We start from the raw sequence: 8,807 nt of genomic DNA, 5'->3' as shown, positions 1-8,807 counted from the left end.
TAGAACAGGTTGCACAACCTATATACACAAATTTTAAATTATAAATAAATAGCAGGCATAAAATGGGAGAGATGCTTCATTAGACATAAATGCCCTGTTTTCTCTCTGCTACTTGCTTTCTCTTGGCTGCTATAAGGCATCCACAATAAAAACATAATAGTTGATTGCACAGTGTCGAGAAGTGGTGCTCCATAAACTCTAATAAACACAGTGAATGCCTTCCTGGCGGTTCTGGAGAACGGCTCAGGATGTTTGGAAGGTGCTTTGCAAAGCGCATCCAGAGCGTCAGCAGCCCAGTACGTTGAAATGGAAGTTGAGTGTGAAATAAGTCTATCTGTCCACGTAGAGAAATAAAATGTTCTGTATGGCTTTTTCTACAAATGAAAAACGGACGCCTGTGAACTAGGTTCTTGGGACCACCAACAAATTTGAAAGGGAAAAACAAGTATACGCCAACCTTTTCAAGCGGTATCGGAAACCGGGAGGCGGTGAAGTAGAGAACCAAAACTCCCCACGAAGGGTGAAAGGAAAAATGTTTCTTTTTTGCCTTCTGGGGGCAACCTGGAGTCACAGGGAGCCCCAGGCCGAGTGAGACAGGGAGGGGGTGCTGGCCGGGGGAGGGGCGGGGGAGAGGAAGCGGTGGGGGGCGGCTAGCGCTGGCGGCAGGGGCTTTGCTGCGCACCTGTGAGCTCAGAGCTCTGAGGAGGGACAGGAGCGTCGGTCCGAGGGGGACCCAACGGCCGCGGGGCAGCGGCCCTCGCCCGAACCGGCCGTCTCGAGCCCTGAAACTCGCCCCCGCGCGATGGCAGCTCCTCCCCATGGGGTCGGGTGGGCTGTCTGGGTGCAGGCTTCCTCCCTCACTGGCAGCCGGCCGTCTCGGGGCCTCTTGCCGTTTCCGCTGGGGTTGGGCAGCTTCCTCCACTTGCTCACCCCGCGGTCTGCCCCCTAGGCGCCGGCGTGCGCTCGCTGAGACGCGGTGCGCCGGCCCGTGCCGGCCGGTGCCGCGCAGAGTTGGTGCTGGTGCACCGACAGATGCAAACTATTGACCAGTCGGCGGCCTGCCCGCTCCCCACTTGCCCCCAGCCCAGCCCGGCTTTTTTCGTCCCTTTGGTCGGCACTTTTCGAGTTTAGGACCTTCTCCTTCCTTAAGTGTTTTGCGTAAATTCTGTCATCTGTCCAGTTGGAAACGACCCGATGGTTTTCATAGTGATTTGAACGCCGACTGCAGCAGAAAGTGCCACAGGGAGGTGGGAAAAGAAGGAGGAAAGTCGGGGGGGGGGGGGGAGGGAGAGAGAGAGAGAGAGAGAGAGAGAGAGACCGTCCTAGGGGAGGGCAGGGGGCTTCCTTCTCCTGGCGGACAGACAGAATGATACATACTGTCATTAACAGTTTTGACCCACCCAGACCCCACCCTTCGGTTGCATCCATCACAGTCATTACAAAGGGGCAGCGCTTGTCACACCGCTTGCCCTGCTCCTGGGGCTCTCGAGCTGGCTTAATGAGGTGCACCCAGCCGGGGCTATTGTGCAGCGCGAATGAGGCAGGAACGACACAGCGAAGATCCTAGCAGCTGCTCGCAGCCACCCCGGCGGCAGCAGCCCCACAGCAGCAGCCAAGCCCAGACCTCAAGCGGGTGGATGCCTCTGCAAGTGTTTTCCTGAACGGATCCGTCAGGCGGTGGAAGACTGTGGCAGGGCTAGTGAACTTAGACGGGGCTCTCGTCTCCTGCAGCTGAGCTGGCTGGAGGCAAGTGCAGTCACTCGGGTAATCCTAGCGTGCTGGGGGCGGCGGCGGTGGTGGTGGTCAAAAGGCGGCTTGGATCAATTTCCCCTCCAACCACTCAACTCTCCCCTTTACCTTTTGTTTTGTTAGCTTGGCTTTTCCCACCCCCTCCCCCTCCATGGTGTAGTCTGAACCGTTCCCTCTAGCTCTGGGGTTTGATTGTGTATTTATATGTAATTCCGATTGGTGAAATGTTCTCTCCTTTTTGTTGTGATTACTAGAGATACTTTAGTCCTGCCTTCCCAGTTCTGCGCCCTGCACAAGCAGTTTTGAAAAATTAAGTGCAAAAAGCATGACAAAGCAATATGAGGTTGCTGTGGTAAGTGAACTTTTAAACCAAAAATTACCGTTTATTCTCGTATGCTCGGTCTGTGGGTGCTTTGAAGGGGAGTCCTCACACACAAAGGGTTGGGGGCTGGGAGGAGGGGTAGGTTAAACCACCAGACAAAAACCAGTAGTTCTAATTTTGTTTTTCTCTCTACTATGGTCAGTACACAAGGTCTGTATTTATCTGTTCGATACTCTTGGGGTGGTAAAGGGTATGGTGCATTTAAACTGGGTGAGAGTTGGCAATCAGCAGGGGAGAGGTGCATGCAGGGAGAGGAGGGAACTAGGTTATTGTCTGGTTTCTAAAGAACCTTGCAGCTCTGACTTCTGAACTTGGCACAGTAGCCAGGTCATTCCTGATCAAAATCCTAAAGGCAAAAAGGGACCATGGGGTCACCCTCAGCCAGTACAACAATCTCTGTGCCCTCACCTGAAGTCAGACCGTGCCCTGTCTTCGTGACTCTTCCTCAAGTAGCACCATTAGAAGCCATCCTTTCTAAATGAATTTTAAATGCAGAATGATAATCAAATAATGCATTTGGGAAATTATGATCTTAACAGATTTCAGACTGGAGAAAGGAATTCTTACTACCCTCTTTATTACTGTTCCCTTCTTGTCAGCTCACCCCCACTTTTTAAAACCAAAATGCCCAGATTGATTTAAGAGTTCTTCTTCAACACCCTCTATTTGTTTTAAAATCATCTCTTTATTTGTTGTAAAAGGAAGTATATTGCAGAGAAAGATTTCTGAGCTCTGCCCCTTTTATCTCATTCATTTTCTGAGAATAGCTATCCAACTTAGTATTTGTGGCAAAGCTGACAATTCCGAAAGAGTGAAAGGCTCAACCTTTGCTCTGGAGAATTCTAAATTGTTTGGCCAGCTCTGCACTTTAAGGAAAGGAATTAGTAGTGCTCAGTAGTCTTAAAACTTTTTCTGTTTGTGGATCTAGTTGCCTTTTAACTTATTGAGGGCCGTTGCCATGGAGATGACTAGGCTGCCTTATGATGGGATGGACCTGCTCATTCTCTGATGGCCATGCCATCTCAGTCTTCTCCTTTGAAGGATGGGATGGAAACAAAAATGCCCCCTGAAAGGAGAGTATTCTTGTTTTGTTGAGTGCATTCTTAACTCCATTTACATATGTGTAGATATAATTGCATGTGCCTACATTTCTCAAGGTCTTTCCTAAAATAATCATAAACTTCCTATGATCATAGGAAATACACAAAATAATTTAAAAACTATATTGCAATAATGATTGATACATTTTATTGGGCAAACTTAGTAACATCTCAACTACTGACTTTTTTGGTTCTTTTCTATATAAAGCTCCTACAGTATACCAGCAAGTATCACAAGAAAGTGATACTTTATGCAGTCAGCTTCCAGATATCACTGTTGCTTTCAGTCTTGTCATTTGCAATTACTATCCTTAAAACAGTTTTCAGTTTGAGAATTTAAAAACCAAATGGGTAGCTACACTACCCAAAATGGGTAACTAAACTTCCTGTGTGGGTACAGGAAGAATAGATTCAGTAAAACTTTTGGGAAAAAAAAACTCAGAAGATTTAGAGTATCATATTTTATGTATTTTTACTAGTTAAGAATTTCAGTTGGAAAGTTTGATTTTCTTATACACTGATGTTCTTAGATTGAAGAAAGTCAGTTAACAATGTTCTTAGCTATATAACTCATTTTGGACCAGACTATTTAATTACTACAGCTATTTAATTTTGTAAGAAATCTAGAACTATACTAGCATTATCTGGTGTTTTAAATAAACATCTTAAACTATATTCATGTATACAATATTATGTAAGATGAGAATTCATTATGTAGTACTTTTGTATAAATAATTATAAGAAAATATTTGCCATGTACATATATAAAATTAGATTACTTGGACATTTTGAGAAAAACACTTTTAGTCAAAATTACTTTAAAAGCAGCTTCAATCAAAACAAGCCCTCAACTTTGGTTTTCTACCTACATTTGGAAAATACTGTTTCAGTTGAAAACACCCATAAAAAGATACTGTTTAAAATAAGGTGGGTATTGAAAGTTATCTTGTAAATTATAAGAGTACATGTGGCATATTTCCCTTTAAAATTACTTATACTATTTAAAATCACATATTCCTAATACTTTGCCTAAATAATGCCATCATTCTATGCCAGTTTTAAGTTTGCTCAATATTCCAAATATGGAAATTTATTTATATCAGAATGTAATACTATAATAATACATTTTTTTCTAGAATAATAGATTGCTTAACATTTTTATACAAAAATATAAATCTTCTATTTGTATGTTATTGGCAATTAGAAATATAATAGCCATATTCTGATATTTTCTCTAAACCTCAGTCCATTAGAAAAAATTTACAAAAAGCAGAAAGCTAAAATGTACATAAGAACAAAATTCTAAGTGTTTTCAACTAAGTAGTGCTCTCATAGCAATATTCATTGCCTTCCATAACACTAACTCACTTGGAGTTAATAGGTGTTCATTCATTAAAGAAGAAAAGTGGTGGAGATACAGGCAGTGGGAGTGGAGAACAGCTAGGTTTTTAATGTAACACTACAGGTTTGTACCATATCTGGGGCATGAAAGGTGTCTGCCAACAAAAAGGTGAAAAAGGAATGGCTTTATAAAGTAATACAATAATTTAAGAAATGCAGAAGTAATCTTCATTATTACTTCTGATTTATATTAAGTTCAGTACTTAATCTTTTATCAAATACATAATCTACAAAAGCTAAGAAGTTAACTTGAAAGTTCACACTTGTTGTCTCCCTGCCATAATCCAGTCATATAGGCAATACTTTCAATGGGATATTTCAGTTAATCTTCAGAATATTCTGGGCAGTAGGTCTTTTTTGCCAAGAAACGGAGTAGCTAAGATCAGACAGCTCATAAAGCTTATAAAGTAAGTATTTGAATCAAAATATGACTTCAAACTTGGGTCCAGAATCAACGAAGATGTTAATAGTTATACAATAGGAAAATATGAGATAATTTACTAGATGTATAAAGACCCTCTTACATAAAACTCACATAATCTCCACAAATTCTAAGGGTACGGATGATGGCTGTTAGTCTTGGCACTTTCCACAATAAAACATTTTTGAAGAAAAAGAACTTACTGAAATAATCCTAAGGCTTTCCCAAATTGAGTGTGATCCCATTAGCTGGGTTTGGCTGGTTGTTTCTCCTGTGGAATATTAATTATGGAGAATTTATGACATTCTTCATTGTGACCCAAAAACAAACGAAAGGAAGATTAACTTAATTATAATGACAAAAAGATTCAAAAATAAATACAACTATACTTTTTTTAAAAAAATTTTAAGACTGTGCTTTATTGGATTCGTTCTTTTTTTCTTTCCTCCAGAAACCTTTTATTTAGGTACACAGACTTCATGTATTTCCTAAACACAAATATAGGAACACTGATTTTTCCCACCCTACCCACACTCCCGCCCTTCTTCCTCCTCCCTCTCCTATGCCCATTCTTATTTTTTACAAAGATCTATTTTCAATTAACTTTAGCACATAAGAATAACCCTATACTAAGTAAAGAGTTCAACAAATAGTGTGAAAAAAGGAAAACTTAACTACACACCCAGTTTATCTTAAAGAGTCACTTAAAACAAATAAGCAGTGATTCTTTTCATTTTACCAACTGAATTGGGATGTAGTTTTCATTTTAAAGACTTAAAAAAATTCAATGAGCTAAAGTGATAAAATGTTACATGATTTTTATAGGCAGCAAATCATTTGATTTATTTTCTTGCCATAATTTTTCTTTATAAGTTAGAATTTATCTCAATACACTTATGCTAAGGTAACTTCTATCCTAATCGTTCAATGATCAAGGGCTCTCCATTTTTTTAAACTGCCCTCATTACATGAACTAAAGAAACAACTAGAAAGTGGTACAGAAAACATAAAGTTTCAAGTGAATCCTATTAGGTGACTGCTTTTTAAACTTTAAAGATAACAGGCTCTAATAAACACTGGGAGAACATCCTTTTCCTTTAAAATATCTAATTTTGCTTTTTTTTGTTATTTACAAAATCTTTGAACCTGGGAGATTGGGACATGGATACTGCATCTGCTCAGGTTTGTTTATTAGCGTAGATCTGCAAAAGCAGAGATGTTAAGATTTTATCAAGATTAGTAACTCAAGTTCCGTAAGTATCTGTAAGAAATGTTTAAGGACATCATTTACATTCAGCAGAAGACAGCTTACTATTTCACTTTCACCTGAGAGAAATGAAGCACTCAGAGTAACTGTCCACATTTATGCAATAAATGGGCTCCTGAGTTGTTTTGGGTAAATTTTTTTCTTCAATTGGGTTACTTTATTTTTTTCAAATGCAGAGAGCTTATTATGCATTTTTGCCAAGCCTTTGAATTAATGGTCTTGTCAAGGGAGGAACTTTTAAAAAAAGGATTCACTCAACTTGCAAATTTCAGATTTTATGAAGTGAAATCAGCTGGATTCACCATCTTTAAACCAAGTTACTGTGAGAGTGCCAACTATTAGAGTGCCAATAGACTTTTTTTCTTAAAGTCAGGTAACCATAAACTTTTAAGAACCATGTTATAAATGCGAGAATTTTGAGGCTCGAGCATCAAATTCAACAGTGCGCTAGGAGTCGATCACCTACTGTCTATAACTCTACTTTGTTTGTCTATGCCTTGAAAGATCCCTGAATTTCTGTTCCCCAAGAAATTAATTATTGGCTTCATTTTAAATTTAAATTTAAGTTCATGCTCAGTTCTCTTCATCATTAATAGAATGTTTATAATTGGAATTTCTATGGTAGGATCGAATTGTTATGGCATAAATGGTAAAAATCAAGCATATATTAAATATAAGCTCTGACTCAATATCAGATTTAATTTCTGTTTTGACTTGTAAATTTGTATCTCATTATTATGTGCCAAATCTAGACAGTTTTCCTTTTCATTCAAACTCATCAAAAGTGCATAAACCTGCTATATGTTTTAATAATAAGCATATATACACATATAAAAGTTAAGTCATATCAGTATGAAACAAAAATAGGAAAGTTACTAGAAGCAGTTTTTCAGTTTCAAAACTTATGGGATAATTAATGCCACAAAACTAAATTTTTTATCTAATAAGAATATTAGCTACATTTATTATTAACTAAAATTCCGGAAATATTTTAGAATAGATTTGTGGAGTCTATTTTTTTTTCTATCTCTCCATTACTGCTTCTTTTTTTTTTTTTTTTTTTTTTTTTTTTTTTTTTATTTTTTTGACAGGCAGAGTGGACAGTGAGAGAGAGAGACAGAGAGAGAAAGGTCTTCCTTTTTGCCGCTGGTTCACCCTCCAATGGCCGCCGCTGCAGCCGGCGCACCGCGCTGATCCTGGCAGGAGCCAGGATCCAGGTGCTTTTCCTGGTCTCCCATGGGGTGCAGGGCCCAAGCACCTGGGCCATCCTCCACTGCACTCCCTGGCCATAGCAGAGAGCTGGCCTGGAAGAGGGGCAACCGGGACAGAATCCGGCGCCCCGACCGGGACTAGAACCCGGTGTGCCGGCGCCGCAAGGTGGAGGATTAGCCTATTGAGCCACGGCGCCGGCTTCCATTACTGCTTCTTCATAATATCATATAAAATGACAATTTCACCTGAAAAATTAGTAGGAAAAATGTGGCATATGTTTAAAGTAGGGTGGAGTGAAAGTACCTTAAAGAAGTTCTTGCATAAGTTCTGAAATCCTTTGAGTTATGCACCACAATTATCCTTGTAAATTATTTTGAACATGAAATCATTACATTTTGTGTTAAAAGTAAAGCTGTATGAGCGCGGTGCGCCAGCTGCGGCGGCCATTGGAGGGTGAACCAACGGCAAAAGGAAGACCTTTTTCTCTGTCTCTCTCTCCCACTGTCCACTCTGCCTGTCAAAAAAAAAAAAAAAAAAAAGTAAAGCTGTATGTTGTGGAGTTTCAAAGCCCCTCAGAACATGAAGGTGGAAAAGGCAGAATAACACAAGCTAGATATCACCATACTTGACAGACACTGACAAGGGATTATAAAGTTAATGAAACCTAAGGTCATCAGCATTAACAACTAAAAACTCAGGTTTTTTTTTTTTTTTAAGTGTTTCCAGTAAGAATGATTAACCATAGGATAGTTTAAAGGACTGATTAATGTTTATAAATATTTAATAACAAGCTAAAAGCTTACCGCTATTCTTTGTTAAGGATAATGAAAGCTAAGATTGCACAGAAATCTAGACTTTTGAATTTCAATTTCTCAGTGCTTCATCTGTCACTATTAAATCTGATATTGTGGCAGAGATGGTATTTAATATCTAAGTTTGAGTCTTACTATAATAGTATGATGTGTTGGGAATACAAATGAGTGATATACCTTCCTCAGCAAACATTAATGCATGCTTACTAGGTTAGGCAGAGTGCTGGAGCCTAGGAGCATCTGACTAGAAAAGATGGCTGTTCTGTTGAGTAATACACACTGTGTAGGAGACAGACATGGCCACTGTAGTGAGATCATCGGTATCAGAGGTAAGTACAGAGTGCTTTCAGGAGCACAGTGGGAGCTATCACCAATACACCTGCTGTTGGCTTTATTATGGTTTTTGGGAAGGCTTCTCAGGGGAGGTGGAAGTTTTATACGCTGACTTTGTTTTTTTTCCATT

At 39.7% G+C, this 8,807-nt stretch overlaps 1 protein-coding gene across 2 annotated transcripts in view; it reads left to right on the top strand.

Moving 5' to 3' along the window:
- Positions 1-2,077: 2,077 nt before the first annotated feature.
- Positions 2,078-8,807, top strand: part of ELAVL2 (ELAV like RNA binding protein 2) — a 193,771-nt gene continuing 187,041 nt past the window's right edge. The window contains exon 1 of one of the 2 annotated variants that reach the window (XM_089317905.1): positions 2,078-2,101. The gene's annotated coding sequence lies outside the window, so the exon portion shown is untranslated. The remainder of the gene's footprint in view (positions 2,102-8,807) is intronic. The other variant, XM_089317915.1, reaches the window with a different exon arrangement.

Source organism: Oryctolagus cuniculus, chromosome 1 (genome assembly GCF_051225735.1).
Source record: "Oryctolagus cuniculus isolate XC-2025 breed Fujian yellow rabbit chromosome 1, ASM5122573v1, whole genome shotgun sequence".
In the NCBI taxonomy this organism is placed as follows: Eukaryota; Metazoa; Chordata; class Mammalia; order Lagomorpha; family Leporidae; genus Oryctolagus; species Oryctolagus cuniculus.
The sequence above is the reverse complement of the archived record's forward strand: the minus strand, read 5'-3'. Positions and strand labels throughout refer to the sequence as shown.